Source organism: Gopherus flavomarginatus, chromosome 5 (assembly GCF_025201925.1).
Source record: "Gopherus flavomarginatus isolate rGopFla2 chromosome 5, rGopFla2.mat.asm, whole genome shotgun sequence".
NCBI classification, from domain to species: Eukaryota; Metazoa; Chordata; order Testudines; family Testudinidae; genus Gopherus; species Gopherus flavomarginatus.
In genome coordinates, this window is record NC_066621.1 from 28,760,956 (window position 1) to 28,777,541 (window position 16,586).

General features: G+C 47.2%; 1 protein-coding gene across 1 annotated transcript in view; it reads right to left on the reverse strand.

The window, feature by feature from the left end:
* The window catches only part of LOC127052581 (zinc finger protein 436-like), a 269,164-nt gene extending 254,775 nt beyond the window's left edge, over nt 1-14,389 (reverse strand). Inside the window, exon 1 of the mRNA XM_050956404.1 lies at nt 14,297-14,389. The gene's annotated coding sequence lies outside the window, so the exon portion shown is untranslated. The remainder of the gene's footprint in view (nt 1-14,296) is intronic.
* Between the last annotated feature and the right edge of the window lie 2,197 nt (nt 14,390-16,586).

The following is a 16,586-nucleotide window of genomic DNA, read 5'->3' on the forward strand; positions in this document are numbered from 1 at the left end:
TAGGCCAGAATTGAGGCATTTTCCTGCCTGTTAAAATGTACTGGATTCTCTTCACAAAAAAGCTAAGCACCTCTATCTTCACCTGGGTTTGAACCATCAGCCTTTCAATTAGCCACCAACTTTGTTAATCACTGACAGAGGTAACTGCCTACTTCCCAAGCTTGTCTATGAAGCACTTACAGGGATACAACTGGCTGGTGAGGGAGGCGCACTGCTGGGGTTATGAGTTCAGGAATCACCCAAAGCACCGGTTTTCATTAGCCACGGAGCTTCCCCCATTGCTTTGTCTCATTCACATGGAAAGTGCCATAGGAGGGTGATGAGAGTAAATTCTGAACTCTGAAATGCGGTGGTGGCCCATAGATTGGGATAAGGGGTTTGAAGAGAAAAAGCTCTAAGAATATAAAACCAGACAGTCCCCAGGAGCAGGTACAGTACAACCCCTCAACAGGGAGCCATAGGGGGGCGGGTTTCACTCCCTTTGTGAAATATCCTGAGAGGTATTTGAAGATGAAGATAATGCCATGGCTAACAGGTGACTGACATGTCCTGGGTTCAAGAAAGGAAGGGACTTGGGTTAACAGTCTGAAAATTTGCGTTACTGTCACTGTCTGATTCCCCCATCAGCTCAGAGCAGGTTTGTATGTTGCTCGGTGGAACACACAGATTCCTGCAGAGCAGGGGCAGCTGTTTCCATGGCAGAGACCCTGACACTTAGAGACTTTCTATACTTGCTGTTTTGAAGCAATTCAATAAAATAACAGTGGAGCTACAATGTCCGGTCCAATATTTCAGCCCCCTGCTGCAAAAACGCTATTTTAGAATCTACACAGGAGGCTTCCAGTGCTAGGACACCTGACCAGAGAGCTCAGTGGGGTATAACAGCTGCTGACTCTGAGGGTCCTGGGCTAAATCCACTTGCAGGTGAAAGTGTTTTGATTTATTTGATTGATAATGAGCACCAGCTAGTAGGGGATAAGCCCTGCGAGTCGCTGCCACTGGGAAAGGGCAGGGGGAGAGGGAGCAAGAGAAGAAGGGCAGAGACATTGGAGACGAGGAATTGGGGGGAGAAGAAAGAGAGAACAGAGAGACAATAAATGATTGAAGCAGAACCGGTGTCCCAACTCGATCTTGCTCATCACAGGTGTTCAGAGAGACAGGTAGTTGCAGGTTTTCCAGTGTCAAGTCTGAACTTTGATTCTAACAATGTGAGTTCAAATATCAAGGGGATCTCCACAGACCTGATCTCTTCGCCTTTTCCCTTTTAGTATTTTTATTTTGACGTATTTGGCTTCTCTTTCCCCACCTGTATTGCAATTTGGGGATTATTTTTATTTTGCCTCCCTTTTGTTCATATCATTATAATTATAACTGCAAAGGAATCTGCAGGAGTAAAAACTGACTCAATACTTTATTTCCCCATCATGCCAGAACATCATACAAACAGCTCACACAGCTGGAATCATAACACAGAAGGCCAGGGGATGGGAGATGCAGGTTTCCAAGTGTTCTTTCTCAGATGAAAACTTTCCAGCCCCTTTTGTGCCTCCATTCTGTATGACCTGCTGGACTTTGACACACTTATTGTCTCATTCTATGGATGTGATTGTAACAAAATGTGACTGAAATTAAACCACTTCCAGACGAGGATACAGAAGACAAAAAGGCATTACTGCATTGGCTGGGACACAAACCCAGATCAACTGCTTGAACACCACCTATGCACAACACTATACCACCAATGCATCTAATATGAGTAGCTTTCCTGCAGGCTCTGTGTGCTGGCAAAGGGGGTGATATATGACCATGGAATTAATGAGCAGGGTGGATGGGCTGGAAGCTGCCTGACAGCAGGGAGCAGAGTTCGGATCCCAGAGTGACTGAAAGGGGGCAAAGGTGAAAACAGAGCTCATTGGGAGCTGGTCCCACCCCAGGAGAGGGGAACTGAAACTCAACTTCACTCATAGAAAAATCTTCCCTGAGAAGGAAGGGGACAGCTTGTTTTAAAGACAAGGTTTATGTTTGTTCCTGCTACATATGGAGGGGCTGGGTAGTGCTGATTCCAGCCCCCCCAGACTCTGGGAGGATAAGGAACAACTTCAGGCTGCCAGTCACCTGCAGGAGCGAGATGATTTTTTGACAGTGAGGGATGCCTCGTCCTAAAGGCCTTTGTCTGCCCCCTTCTAGTGACTGTTTGGTACCGGAATGCAGCCACCACTCCTGGGTCTCTGCTGGGGAAATAATGTTTCAGTGCAAAACACCAAAGCTTTTAACAGAAAGGAAGAAAAGGAGATGGCAACACAATGGGACTAGCACATAAGGAATGAAACACAAGATGCTTCTCCCACGTGCATTGACTTTTAACCTTGGTTGCGGTGTTGTTGTCTCCATGTTGGTCCCAGCGGTCCTCTGGGGGGCGCCTGACATTGATCATTTTCAGAAGACTGGACAGTGGGCTAGATGAACTGGTCTGACTCAGTATGGCTGTTCTTATGTTCTAACTGCTGTTTAGGAAACAGATGACCCTTCAGGCTACACAAAACTGAAGCAGGGTGCTGGATTTGCTCCAAAGCTTGTCTCTTTCACCAACAGAGGCTGGTCCTCTACAAGCTCTTACCCTCACTCGCCTTGTCTCTCTTGGCCTCTGAAAAGTGTTTTCTCTCCACTCCCTTTGCAGAGAAGTTAAGTTTCCCTTTGGGCAACTATCAGGCAGAAGCATTTGTATTGACCGTGACACTAGAACTGAAGATTTAATATTATAAACAAATGAGTCTAAACCTGAGGTTCTGGTTTCCACATTGGTTTTTCTAACTCAGTTCCCAATTCTCTTCTAGAAAGGCTTCCAGGCTGCCTGCCCAGCCCAGCAAAAGTGGCCAGGAGAAAGTCCACAATCCTGCTCTTTCAGGTAGTGGAAGGCTGCTATCAAATGCCCCCTCACTCAGTCAGTCCCCAGTCTGTAGCAGTGCATAGGATTCTTCCGTCCTAAGTGCAGGACTCTGCACTTCTCCTTGTTGAACTTCCTCAGATTTCTTTTGGCCCAATCCTCCAATTTGTCTAGGTCACTCTGGACCCAAACCCTGTCCTCCAGCGCTTGGATTCTTTACATGCTTTCACAGAGCGAAGTGCACATGTTCCATGATTTCATAGGGAAGACTTTTGTGCTATTGGGAGCTTTCCCTGTGCAAATTTGACAGGTGGCTCAACATAGAGACACATTGTGACCTTTCTCAGGGTACTGACGGCTGTGAGTCTCCTTGTTGCCACCTGCCACAAGGAAGAGGGAGCTTTGCATTTGGCAGCTGGATGTTAGTGACCAAACTCACCAGCCTGCTGGAACTCAAGGACCCTCCTCTGAGCTACAGCAGCCACCCTAATCCCTGAGTTCCTTCAGTGTGTCCACCTCTGGGGTCCAGCCCGGATCACCAGATACTTGGTGAAATCCCAGATCCTCTCTTCCTGAAGTATCCCAAGATACAGTAACAATGGTCCACAGTAAAACTAGTATCTCACGCAGCACTTGAGTACAGTTATCGAACAAGCAAAAAAATTATTTAACGGATAAAGATTTTAAGAAACAAATGTGAGTGATGGAAACCAACTGTTATCAACTAAACAAAGGCAGAAAATGATAGAGAAAGGCCAGCACAAAAAACAGGGAGAGGAACAATAAGATACTAAAAGGACAATGGTTGGAACTCTCCATTTCTCTCAGTCTTTGGATTGATGGGTACTAGAGCTGTAGCAACAGTTGAGGAACCAGGGTAAATTAAATCAAATTAACTTTTCAAGATTAGCCATCATTTCCTGTATGACTAACAAAAACAAGACAACTTTCAGTTTTCCAAAATAATTCAGATTATCACACAGTCTCTTACTCTTTAAACAATAACTTCACCTATAATTTCATTTTAATTGGTAACAATAACATATTCAAAGATCACAAATTTTTGTCATATGTTAGTTTTCTTTTAATCCCTATTGCAACAACTGAACGCTGGTTCTTATTGTGGTTTGTCCCAATGTAGGACCCAACCACTTCTGTGAGTTCATATATCTCTGGATCTTCTGCCATACGTGTTGGTAGAAGGGGTCTTCTATGTCGGAATGTTTGCATCATGGAGAAAAATACCTCTCTTTTCACATTTTCTAATCTTTCAAAGTAGGAGGAGATAGAGAAGTAATGTAAATGCATAAAGCACAAGAGAAACCTCTCTGGTCTACACTAAAGACATTTATCGGGATAACTATATTGCTTGGGGTGTGAAAAATCCACAAAGCTGAGCAACGTAGTTACACAGCCCTAACCCCCTGTGTAGATAGTGCTACATGAGCGGGAGAGCTTCTCCTGCCAACAAAGCCACCACTGCTTGCGGGGGCTGCACTAATCAAGTCCGATGGGGGAAATCTTTCCCATTGGCTTAGAGCATCTGTAATAGCAGTGCTACAGCCGCTCAGCTACATTGGTGCAGCTGTGCCAACATCAGCTTAATTGTGTAGACACAGCGTCAGCCACAAAACCATAGCATCAGGACTCAACATGTGAGTATCCGGAAGTCTGAAATTGGAGGCTGACAAATTCATCGCCTCATTTGTTACCATCATTTCTACAGCCTGAAAGTCCTTGTTACCCAGCCAGGCAGCCAGTTTGGGATCCACAGGGAAGGAATGTCCTATGGAGCACTCTCTCTTTGCATCCAAACAGTGAAGGATGACAGTTCTCAGTCTAACCCTGGCATACTTTGGAAGTGTAATCAGGGACACTGAAGTAGGAAGTGGAGTTGTACAAACAATTTTCCTTGGGTCACCATAGCTTCCTTTACTGGGGTGGAAACCAAGAACTGGGTGTGGACTCTTTCAACCTCAGTTCTTTCCAAATCCTTGGTCTTGGATAGGGGAAATTTACACTTCTCTGAAGGAGAATCCTTTACAAAACCACTTAAAATCTCAACAGTGTTAATGAGGAATGGCTTCCTGAAACATACCCAATTTTTCTTTAATTCAGTGGTACAGGTCCAGGAAAGGGACTGGATACAGGCCTGGATCAGAATCTTCGTTAGTTACCACAGCTGGAGATCCTATTAAAAAATGGGCATTTTTCTGAAGATATTACATTTTCAACACTGGTTTTATTTTATACACATCTTTATAACCTACAAATGATAAATTCGACAAAAACTCCATTTCTATTTCCTCAACATCTGTGTCATGAACGGCTGCATTTCTCACAGCATAGGATTAGCTAGGAGAGATCTTCTGTAGGGCCAGGGTTACAAATGCTTTGGGAACCAGACACATGAGCATTTTGCCTAGTTCAAAACCACTTACCATGGAATTCTCTTCCCAGATCTCGAGGCTATATTGCCTTAAATAACTGAAATACACTGTGATCATATGCACTTCCTTCAGTTAATTGGGGTTGTGCTGTTGTTCACCATTTCTGAGTGGAGATTTTAAATCACTGCTGTTTCTTTGTTAGCCTGTCCAGTAAATTAGAGAGTTCTCTCCTGTTGATAGAACTGCACTTCAACTTTCTCCATGTCATCATGGAGGGATGGGGAAAAAGCAAAACTGAAATCATAAATGAGGACTTTAGCAAAGGGTCATTGTCTTTAATTCTTCAATAAATTTGAGCTACATCCTATCAAACTGAACTAATATCCAACTGGGTGACCAAACACAGCCTTCAGGAAAGATAGAAACCCACATCACAGAGAGAGAATACATTACAAAGAAAGCATCAAGTGAAATTCCAGAGCAGGTTACATCTGATTATTCAGAACCGGGACAAGAGATTCTCCCACCACATTGTCCTCTGATCCATTCAAACCTGCTTCCCTCATCCCTGTCTCCATAGTCAGTTATGTTATTTACGAAATTTTTTAGTATCCTAGCATCCCCATGAGGGAAAAACACCCCTCTTGCCAGAAATGGCTTTACAATAAATGGAACCTGAGTTTTAAACTCTAAATGATCACACTCTATTTGGGATCCATTTGAATTCTCCTCCCAGGACTTTGACACTTTCATCTCCAGTCACAGCGACTCTTATATAGGATTAAAGTAGTAAAAACATCATCTGCAAGCACAGACAACAGAGAATGCTTCATCACATGACACTTTGAGAAGTGGATGGATAGAATGTGATGAACATAAACTCTGCATGGCTCAGGCAAAAGATAACAGTTCTGCAGTGAAGGGGAAGGAGGGAATCTTTGAGTCACCCCATCTCCTTCCAGTGTCACGGAAGCTGAAATTATACTTTTTTCCTGCCCCAGCTCCTCTTCATTTACATCTAATTTGAAAAATTCCCAATATAACTGCTCTTCAGCACAACCCAAAGCAACGTGAGAACAACTGTCAATGATACAATCTCTATCACTGGTGACTCTAACAATAACTTTGCAATAGGAGGAATGGTATAAATGTGACGCTCCCTGGTTCCTCATAGGAAGGGCATACTCAAATTACTTGTGGGACAATAGAAAGGACAAATAGCTCCACCTCAAAAGAGGGCGAACTGCAAAAGGCAAAAATGGGTCACTCATCTGGACAAGCTGAGGGATAACGGTGCTGCAAACAGGTCAAAGAGCTTTAAAAGTTACTATGTGGGAATCAGGAAAAGTATTAAAGAAAAGAGAGTCTTGATAGCCCTAGAGATTTTTACAATGTTGATCTCCTTTGCAGATTCTCTGATGGCTAACATGGGCTGAGTGCCAAGAAAAGGTTTTCCCGCACTCACTGCATTCATAGGGCCTCTCCCCTGTGTGGATTCTCTGATGCTCAGAAAGGGCTGATCTGTGAGTGAAGGTTTTCCCACACTCACGGCATTCGTAGGGTCTTTCCCCTTTGTGGATCCTCTGATGTCTAGAAAGGGCTGATCCGTGAGTGAAGCTTTTCCTACACTCACTGCATTCATAGGGCCTCTCCCCTGTGTGGATTCTCAGATGAACAGAAAGGCTTGATCTGTGAGTGAAGTTTTTCTCACACTCAGTGCATGTATTTTTTCTCTTTCGCCTAAGGATTTCCTGTTGTGTTGTGGTTTCCATGAGGACCTTCTGAGTTCCCCAACAGGAAATACATTTATCCAATTTCTCCCCTGGCTGGTTTCCCTGCACTCTTTCTGGTCTGTGCTGAATCTCAAAGGAGTTTCCCTGCTCATTAATCCTGGACACATTCCTTTTCGATCTTTGCGATAATGCTCTGTGTTTATCCACTTGCTCAACATTTTCCTTCTGAGAATTCTGCTCCTCTTTCTCACATGCCATTGCATCACCTGCTGTGATAGAGACAGAAATCTCAAACAGGGATGGAAAGGGGGAAGACTAAACCAAAACAAAGGCTGAAGACAGGTCAAATAAAAATCAGGAACTGAACTCCCCCAAACTCTTCCCCTAAATAGGACAGAGGAGGGGGATGAATTCAGCCTTCACATCCCATTCAAATACGCAGGGGGAAGGGAGGAAGCTAATGCCTGGTGTTTGCTAGGATCTACAGGAAGCCATGAGCTATATTTTCCCGGAGGATACAACCCCTGCTAGGGACAATAATGAACTGAGAGACCTCCCAAGGGCTTTGATGGGCATACCAGATGTTTCCTTCAGGCACTTACAGATTCTGAGTTGGTTTAATGTTTTCCCACCTGTGCGGGGAGCACTCAGGATCTCTCTTTCCTCAGAGCCCTGGAGGTCTGGGACCCATGGCTCTTCCCCTTGTTCCAGCTGGGAGATCACATGAGGCTGGGTAACAGGAAACTTTGCTGAGATGAAAGAAAACAAAGGAGTTCAGTTGATTTCATAAGACTTTGTCATAAAACACATTCTGTTTATTTAACTTCAGTGCTTAGTGTGACCTGGTTGGCCAGAGGCAGTTCTCACTGAAAATACCAAGATCAGGGCAGGCTGAAAAAGAGATCACCCACACGGGTTATCGAGAAGCTGAAAAAAGAAATCACACAGCCCCCTTCATTGCATCCCAGTTTTCTAACTCCCAATCAGCACCTAGATTCAGCACAGTGAGAGATTATTTAAAAACTGCTCACATAAACAAAATGATCTTCTGACCCCAAAGGTCAGCCACGTTACCAGGTCAGCACAGGTTTGGATCTTACCCAAAATACGACACTGCCAGCCAATCCTTTAGCATCTAAACTAAAGGTTTAAATGAAATAAGATAGAATGAAGTTAAATGGGAAACCAGTCAGATACATTCCAAAATGGATAGATCAGGTTCTTAGCAGTATTAGTGAGTTGCCGGTGTGAAAGTCTGACTGGAACACATCCACAACTTGGATGGGTCATTCAGTCCTTTGTTCCAGGGTTCAGTTTGTAGAGAAGTTGCTCCAGAAGTAGGAAGGGGGATTGAAGATAAGATGGAGATGATGCAGCTGCGCTTTATATTCCTTTTGCTATGTGGCTTGTTATTCCTGTGTCCCAAACACAAGATTCACAGCACATGGTATGGAAAAGCCTTGGAGGTCTCAGTACACAGGCTTACCCAGAAATGTCTTGCTGACTCAATAGGTGTATCCCCTTGCTCCTTTCCATGGGCTCATTGTACAGCTGATGACCCTCAATGGGCCATCAAACAGGCTAGGCAGTGTTGTTGCCAATATGTCTGGAGGTGTCGCCCAGAAACACTGCCCAAGTCTGGAAATACAGATATACCGTACATATCTATAGCTCACAGTACAAAGGTGATAGAAACATAGAAACAAAATGATCATACTTGGAAAATCATAACATTTTCCCTGACACCTTCCATGGCATATCTAGCACAATTCATTGAAATTTTATCAGATTTTATTATTTTATTATTAATACCAAAGTGTCTCACAATTCCATACAGTGTCACACTTGGTAAACCAGTGAATTTCCAGGACCAGTTCCCCAGGTCCATGAAGATGCCGAACACTATGCTTGGAGGGATTGAAATACCCACCTATCTGCTGGGAACACACACACAGACACTGTGTCAGTCTGTACCCGTGTTCACTCTTCTAGAAAATTATGATCAATTTGGTACACAGTATGGCTTGTGAGGTATCACTTGAAAACCCATAACCTACTGAATATTATCCTCCTGTTAAAATGTGTAGTAACACTGTATGTAAAGTTATGAGATTTTACAGTATGATATTACTGAAAAAGTTACAGTTCTGGGGAACACCGACAGACCAGTTCCTCAGAGACAGCAAGGCAAACAGATGGTCAAATAGCCATTCTCCTGCAGGGGGAAGGTGTGAAGAAGACATCTACATTCCATCACAGGGACCTCTTGAAGATGTTGTGGGAAATGACCACACGACTGATTTTCAATCAGCTCAGCCTGAGGCTCTTTTCTTGGTTACAAGCATGCAGGGGACGACAGCTATTGGAATACTGTCCCCCTGACCTAAAAATCACACAAGCCTTTTAAAGCTTAAAGCCACAAACAATGACACATAGGTTGCACATTAATTACCTTATTTGGAATATATTGCAAAATATGATGCAGGTCAAAAGCAAGCTGAACAATCAGTTTTTCATATCCGGCCTCTCCTCTTATTGTTATTCTTACTCTAGTTTGTGGTTTGACTTTTCTAACACTTCCACTGTGGTTATGTTTCACAATCTCAGTTATTGCAAATCAGTGTGTTTGGGAACTTTCCACTTCACCTACTTAGGCCCCTTCGGCACACAAATCCATTGTTCCCCAATTTGGGGACTTTCCATTCCACTTTGCCTTTCTCTGCCCTTTACACAGAGAAACAAGCTCAGCTAATACTTTAGGCCTACTAGCTTGACCAAAGCTCCAAAGCTCTTTCTGTAGACTTTCCCGCACAATTCTCTCATCTCCAACAGACAGCCTGTCACCGTGACTGAGCTGAGAACTGAAGTGGTTTCTAGTACAAAAGACTGAATTATAAAAAGAGGTGAGGAAAATGCATGAGACACTCTCTCTCTCCCCTTTCCCTCTGCTCATGACAACTCCTGAAGAACTGAACGTGGGCGGCAGAGGTGGGTTAGGCCGAGTCCTGGCTGAAAGGAAAACCAGCCTGTCTCAGCACAGGGTGACAGAAACATTTGCCTTGAATCCGTTTCAGCTTGTTAACTTAAACATTAGTTCAGTGTTTTATCTTGCATTTATTTTGTAAACAATTCTGAGCTTTATGCCTCATTATCTGTATCTTAAAATTTTTTTTGATAGTTAACAATCTTGTTTTATTCTTTATCTAAGCAGTGTGGTTGTATTAAAGTGTGTTGGAAACTTCATCTGGGATAACAAGGCTGGCACACGTCATTTTCCACTGATGAAATGACAGACTTCATATGAGCTTGCGTTGTTCAGGAGTGTGCTGGACAGGGAAAGATGCACATTTCTGGGGAAAGTCAGGGAGCAGAGAATTTTCTGGGGTTCTCCTGTGAGGTACTGTAATTTGTGAGTCACTGACTAGCAGCACTCAAAACTGTAGTGAGTTACATCCTGGAGACCGAGTGTGAACTGCCCAGGAGTGGCTGCTCTCACAGCAGAGCAGTGGAAAAGGCACCCCAGCTTGGGAACTGAGGGGACAGAGCTGTTCAACAGTTCAGGTTGCATTGTGGTTAATATCACAGGCACTCAATTTCAAAGAGTCTCCTAAAACACAGAGAAAGTAAATCTATGTTCCAGAAATCGAAGACTCCAGAGAGAAGGCAAGTCTCCCTGGCACTGCTTCTTGCTGACAGAGAGGTCCAGAGACAGAGACAAAGAGAGAGAGTCCTGGGGAAGCTGGGAACAGGAAGCATGGGCTGGTGGGGTTCGGTGGAGAAAGGGAACAGGAAGGGCAGGGATATCACTGAATTCAGGATCTCAGCAGTACTAGATGTCAGGATAACATATACTGCAGCCCATTGGAAAACATAATCCCAACTATATATACAGAATGATGGGGTCTAAATTAGCTATTTCCACTCAAGAGAGAGACCGTGGAGTCACTGTGGATAGTTCTCTGCAAACATCCACTCAATCTGCAGCAGCAGTGAAAAAAAGTGAACAGAATGTTGGGAATCATTAAGAAAGGGATAGATAATAAGACAGAAAATCTCCTATTACGTCTACATAAATCCATGGTACGCCCACATCTCGAATACTCCATGCAGATATGGTCGTCCCATCTCAAAGAAGTTCACTTGAGCAAACAGGAGCTATTTGACATTGTGCGATACGGCTCCTGTGCTCTGTTCCCAAAATGTTCTGCAGCAGGGGAGGGCCTGTGGCAGTGTGTGTGTGTCACTGGCATATTGGGGTGATGCTGAAACAGGGCAGAGTAGAGGTGGCATTGTGGGGTTGGCATGAACCTTATCTCTTCATTTCCTATTCCAAGAACTAAGGGGATGGGAATCTTTACCCATTGAGGTCACATTCTCATAGTTCTCCTGCATGACATCTCTGTAAAGGGCTCTCTGAGGGGGGGTCCAGAAGAGCCCACTCTTCCCTGGTGAAATACACAGCCACCTCCTCGAAGGTCACCGGCCCCTGAAAGAGCAAGAGTCCAACACTCAGTACGTGATGTCCCACTCTCAGCGCCACTCTTTGTGGGGGAGAGGAACCAATCAAATGCAAGCTCTGGGTGGATCATAGTTAACAGAGTCCCACCCCCACCCTGCAAAGAGCATCCTGGAAACACCAGGTTAATGGGACCAAGAGAGAGCCCCTTGTCTCTCCCAGCAGATCCATCACCCCCCTACTAGCCACCGACTGATACAGGAGATGGAGCCCCTAGCAGGGTCCAGGGAGAGCTCCCTGGTAGGAAGCCCATTAACCTCATCGTGAGTAGCTGGATATGAAGGGAGAGGCAGCTCCCCTAAACCTCACTGATGGGTGCCCCCTTCATATCTCACAGCAGCCGCTGGTTAGTCAGGTCGGGCTCGAGCACTGGCGGTCTGGTCAGTTTGACTAGCTCTATGAAGGTGGGTTATTCTCAGTTTCACAAATTAGGGTATTTCCACCACCTAATCTCATGGGTCTCTTCCTATAATCTAGGCCACTTAATAAACAACTCTCAGCAGGTTTATCTCAAGCTGTCCTCCTCCCTTCCCCACCCTGTGCATTTCCTGCCCCACTCCAACCTCCAAATCAGACTGTGCAAATCTTCCCATCTCTGGTGTATTTGCTGTCCCTCTCCCGCCCTGCAGGAACCCACCAGCAACCTCCCGATAATCTCTTCCTTAACAGGCTCCCCTGCACCCATTTCTCTTCCCTCTCCCTTGGGAGGATGGGATGAGCTGGAGCAAAAAAAGGACGTCATTCTACAACCTGTCTGGGTGAGAAGGGCAGTTATGGGGGTTTCAGAACAGGCTTTTGTTAATTCCACCAGATGATTCTCCCAGGCCCTTTCCCTGCAAACAGACACCCCAGATTCTGCCATGCTGAGAAAGAGATCAAGCATGTTATTACACTGTAGACCTGGCCCCTGCTGCCAGGCTAAGCCCACAGAGAGATTTTTAACCTCCCTTCTCTCTCCCCTCACCTCATAACAAAGTCTCTGAACACAAGGCTAGAAAAAAGCAGAACCAAAGGAGTCACTGTCAGGGATTCCCTCGGACACTGACCCCACGGCAGCCACACCCCAGCAGGGGAATATGGAGTCAGGATCTGGCTTTTCCTGTCTCTGATCCTTGTTTTGTTCACTGGAAAGTGGTTCTGCCCAGGGATGCAGCAATACATGTGTCTGGGTGGACTAGAGAGCTGGAAATCTCTCCCCCCACTCATTTCACCCACTGCCCCTTTCAGTCTCTCCTTCCCCTGTCCTCTCTCCCTGCCCTTCTGGCTGGGAAATTTCCATTCCTGGGGGTTTTGCTCTCCCATGGCTGGATTTTCTCCTGGCAACCTCTAATGGGAGGAGAAAAGAGGAAGGGCTGTTTGTGCAGAGTCACTTTCTTGCCAGACCCCAGCACTTTCCCTGAGGTCTTTCAGTTACCTGGAGTCTGTGGTAGAATTGGTATTAACAGAGCCCAGGTCTCCCACAAGGGGCTAGTACGAGCTGGAGAAAGTCATCACCTGGGCTGGGCAGAAAAGAAGCTTTAACTAAAGTCACTTCCCAGCACAGAACCGCACTAGGGAGCAGCAGCTGCCAAGCCTGGTCTCCCAGATCACAATGGAGGCTACAGCATCTGACTCAGGAAGCTGAACCCCAATATCCTGAGCAGAGAGAGACAGAGCATCTGAGCAGCTTCCCTCCTTTAGCTCTCTGGGGAGAGCAGCTAATGAGAACCCCTCCTCACAGGTACAATTGCTGATCCCATTCGCCTCACTGTCCTTCTTGAGTCACTCCTTGTCTTTCCACGCAGTGACCCTGGATTAACATTGGTCTCAATGTTCAGAGCAGCGGCTGTGTTAGTCTGTATCTGCAAAAAGAACAGGAATACTTGTGGCACCTTACAGACTAACAAATTTATTTCAGCATGAGCTTTCGTGAGCTAAAGCTCACTGCTTCGGATGCATAAAATTGGTCTCAATGAAACCAGAGTTCAGAAATGAGTTTAGAATGCTGTGGAAGAGACCATTGTGTGGCAGTGCTGACCCCCTTCCCACCTCCCTCACCCCCAGATCTAGGATAAGGGCTGGGGGGGAGGGAATGAATATTCCCAATGGAACTGGAAGTTCCAGCAGTTTTCAAGAGAGGAAAAAAGAAAAATCAGTGATTTTGCCTCACAGTGTTTGACAAGTGGATAGAAAGTTATCACAGTGACTGGGCCTGGCCGGGGACTGCCTGGCAGTGCCTGGAGCCAGGATTTTGGCACAAACTGATCCAGGAGAAGGATCAGGGTTAGTAATGGCCCCCAGACACCCTCCAGTACCCAGAGCCCAGAACCCCCAGCCAGGGTCCCCAGACACCCCAACAAACCCAGCCAGGAGCCCACCAGATATTCCCTGGCACCCAGTCCGCAGAGTCCCTGGCCAGGGATCCCAGATACCCCTCAAAACCCCACCAGCCACAATGAGAGCTGGACACCGGCGAAACGGAGAGAAAATGGGGCACAATGGGGGGAGGGGAACAGGGAACTTCTCAGGGGTTTGAGGGAAGGGGGGTCACCCTGGGTGCCGCTCGTGGCTCTCTTGGGATCTCAGCCCCCCCTTCTCTCCCCGCTCCTCGGGGGTCACCTGCTCTTCCCCTCCCCCCCAGCCATGTCCGGGCTGCGCAGACATTTCCCACCCGCCCCTTTCCCAGCCCCCCAGCCCCGTCTCACCTCCCAGCCCCTGCCCGCCCCCACAGGGGGTTAATGCGGCAGCTGTCTGGCCGTGATCTGCGCATGCCCAGAGCTCCAAGGGCACAAACCCTTCTCCGGCCCGGGAGAGGCTCCAACGGCCCCGCGCGAGCCAGGCAGAGCCGGAGTGGCCCACGCGCGCTGGTAGTCTGGATCTACCTCCCTCGCCAACGTCACTTCCTGTTCAGGGAGAGTCAGGAACTACATCTCCCAGCCTGCCCCGGGGCCGGTTCTGCCCTCTCCAGCCAAAGTAAAAGGAGGTCCCGGTTCCAGGCAGACCGTCTCCCCACCCGTCCTCCTTTTCCCCTGCTGAGAGACCGCCCCCCCCTCGCCTTTTCACAGTTCCTCATCCACACAGTCAGGGTGTTAGGCCTGAATAAAGATATAGCAGACAAAACCAGGTATGCCAACCTGACCAAAGTCAGGCTAACACAGGTTTGTGGGTAATCCCTGAGTGGAAAACACTGAGAAGCAGCAGCATGTCTCACAAGCGCTGGGAAAAAGTGAGATAAAAGAGAAGCTGCATTCCTGGCATAGTACCAGATGTGCTGTGTTCGGGCAGCTCCTTCGAAGAACTGATAAGAGTCCTAGTTTCCCAGCCTCCTTGTTTTCACTCCCTGGTTTTGTTCTTTGTTTGTTTTTAACTCCCCTACATTTCTAACTTTAGGCATGCATGTATACTAAAGGTGTCTAGTTTCTAGTTGTTAGAAGAAGGGGGTGGGTTGCTCCAGTGAATAATTTATGACGCGACGGAACTGTCTATATAGGCTTATACTAAGATGTAAAGAGCAGGCTGGTTCTCTCTGGAGACGAGCTACTCTCTATTGATGTGTGCACTTGTCAATAAAGAGCTTTTGATCGGACCTTGCTGGTGTTGCCTGTCTCTCTCGCGGTCAGACAACGAACTTTGCCGTCTGGGTTAGAGTCCCTGACAAGGGTTACAACACTCCACATCCCATGCCCCAACAACAAATAAACTGGGGATCCCACAGCTGCCAAAGCTAGACGTACGTATCTCTGACCCCACGAATCCCCTAAGCCATGACGAGACACCTCCAGCATGGACATAGGTATCTGTGCCCTCACAACCCTCCTAAGACCCCCAAAACCCCTCCAGCCTAGACGCAGGTATCTGTGCCCAACACGAACCCCCTAAGGCCCCCAGGACCCCTCTTGCCTGGATGAAGGTGTCTGTGCCCCACACAACCCCCTAGGCCGTGATGGGACCCCTCCAGACCCGACATAGTTATCTGAGTTCCCCACAACCCCCCTAAGCCCCCCGGAACCCCTCCAGCCTATACGCAGGTATCTGTGCCCAACACGAACCCCCTAAGGCCCCCAGGACCCCTCTTGCCTGGATGAAGGTATCTGTGCCCCCCACAAACCCCTAAGCTCCCCCAGGATCCCTATATCCTGGATGTAGGTATCTGTGCACCCTCACGAACCTACTGATCCTCCCAGCGACCCCTACAGCATGGACGTAGGTATCTGTACCCCAGAATGCCCCAAAGCAACCCCGGGACCCCTACAGTCTCGAAATAGGTATCTGTGCCTTCCCCAAAACTCCCTAATACCCCCAGAACCCTTCCAGCATGGATGTAGATATTTGTGACCTCCAGGAACCCCCTAAGCCCTCCCCAGGACCTCTCCAGCCTGGACATAGGTATCTCTGCCTCCCACAAGTCCCCTAAGACCCATAGGGCCCCCACCAGCCTGGTTGTAGGTGTGTGTACGCCACACAAAACCCCTAAGCTCCCCAGCTCCCCAGCTCCCTTCCAACTGGGACGTAGGTATCTGCACAACCACAACCCTTTAAGTCCCCCAGGGACCTCTCCAGACCATACGTAGGTTTCTGTGCCCCTCCTCAACTCCCTAAACCCCCAGGGACCAATACAGCCTGGACGTATGTATCTGTCTCACCACAACCCCTTAAGCCATCCAGGGACCTCTCCAGCCCGGATGTATATATTTGTGTCCCCCATGAAGCTCCAAATCCCCACTGGTACGCCTTCAGCCTGGACGTAGCTATCTGTGCCCACCACGACCGCTGAGCCCCCCCAGGGATCGCTACAGCCTCTACATAGGTGTGATGCTCTGTGCATTACCCTGCGTGGCCACACAGTGTCACTGTAGCTCCATGCAGGAAATGCTCTGGGCATTACTGTGATGGAGTAGGGACTGTCTGTGTGGGGGATGGGAGAGCAGCAGGTGACTTTAGGTGAGGGACAGGACCTAAGCCTGTAACTCAAGCTAGGCAGGGGGGAAGGGGTCAGCACCTTTGCCCGGGAAGCTGGACACAGGAAGGGGCTGGCTGGAGGGAGTTAGTTCAGTTTTGGTTTGGAGCTGGGTTGTTGGAATTCA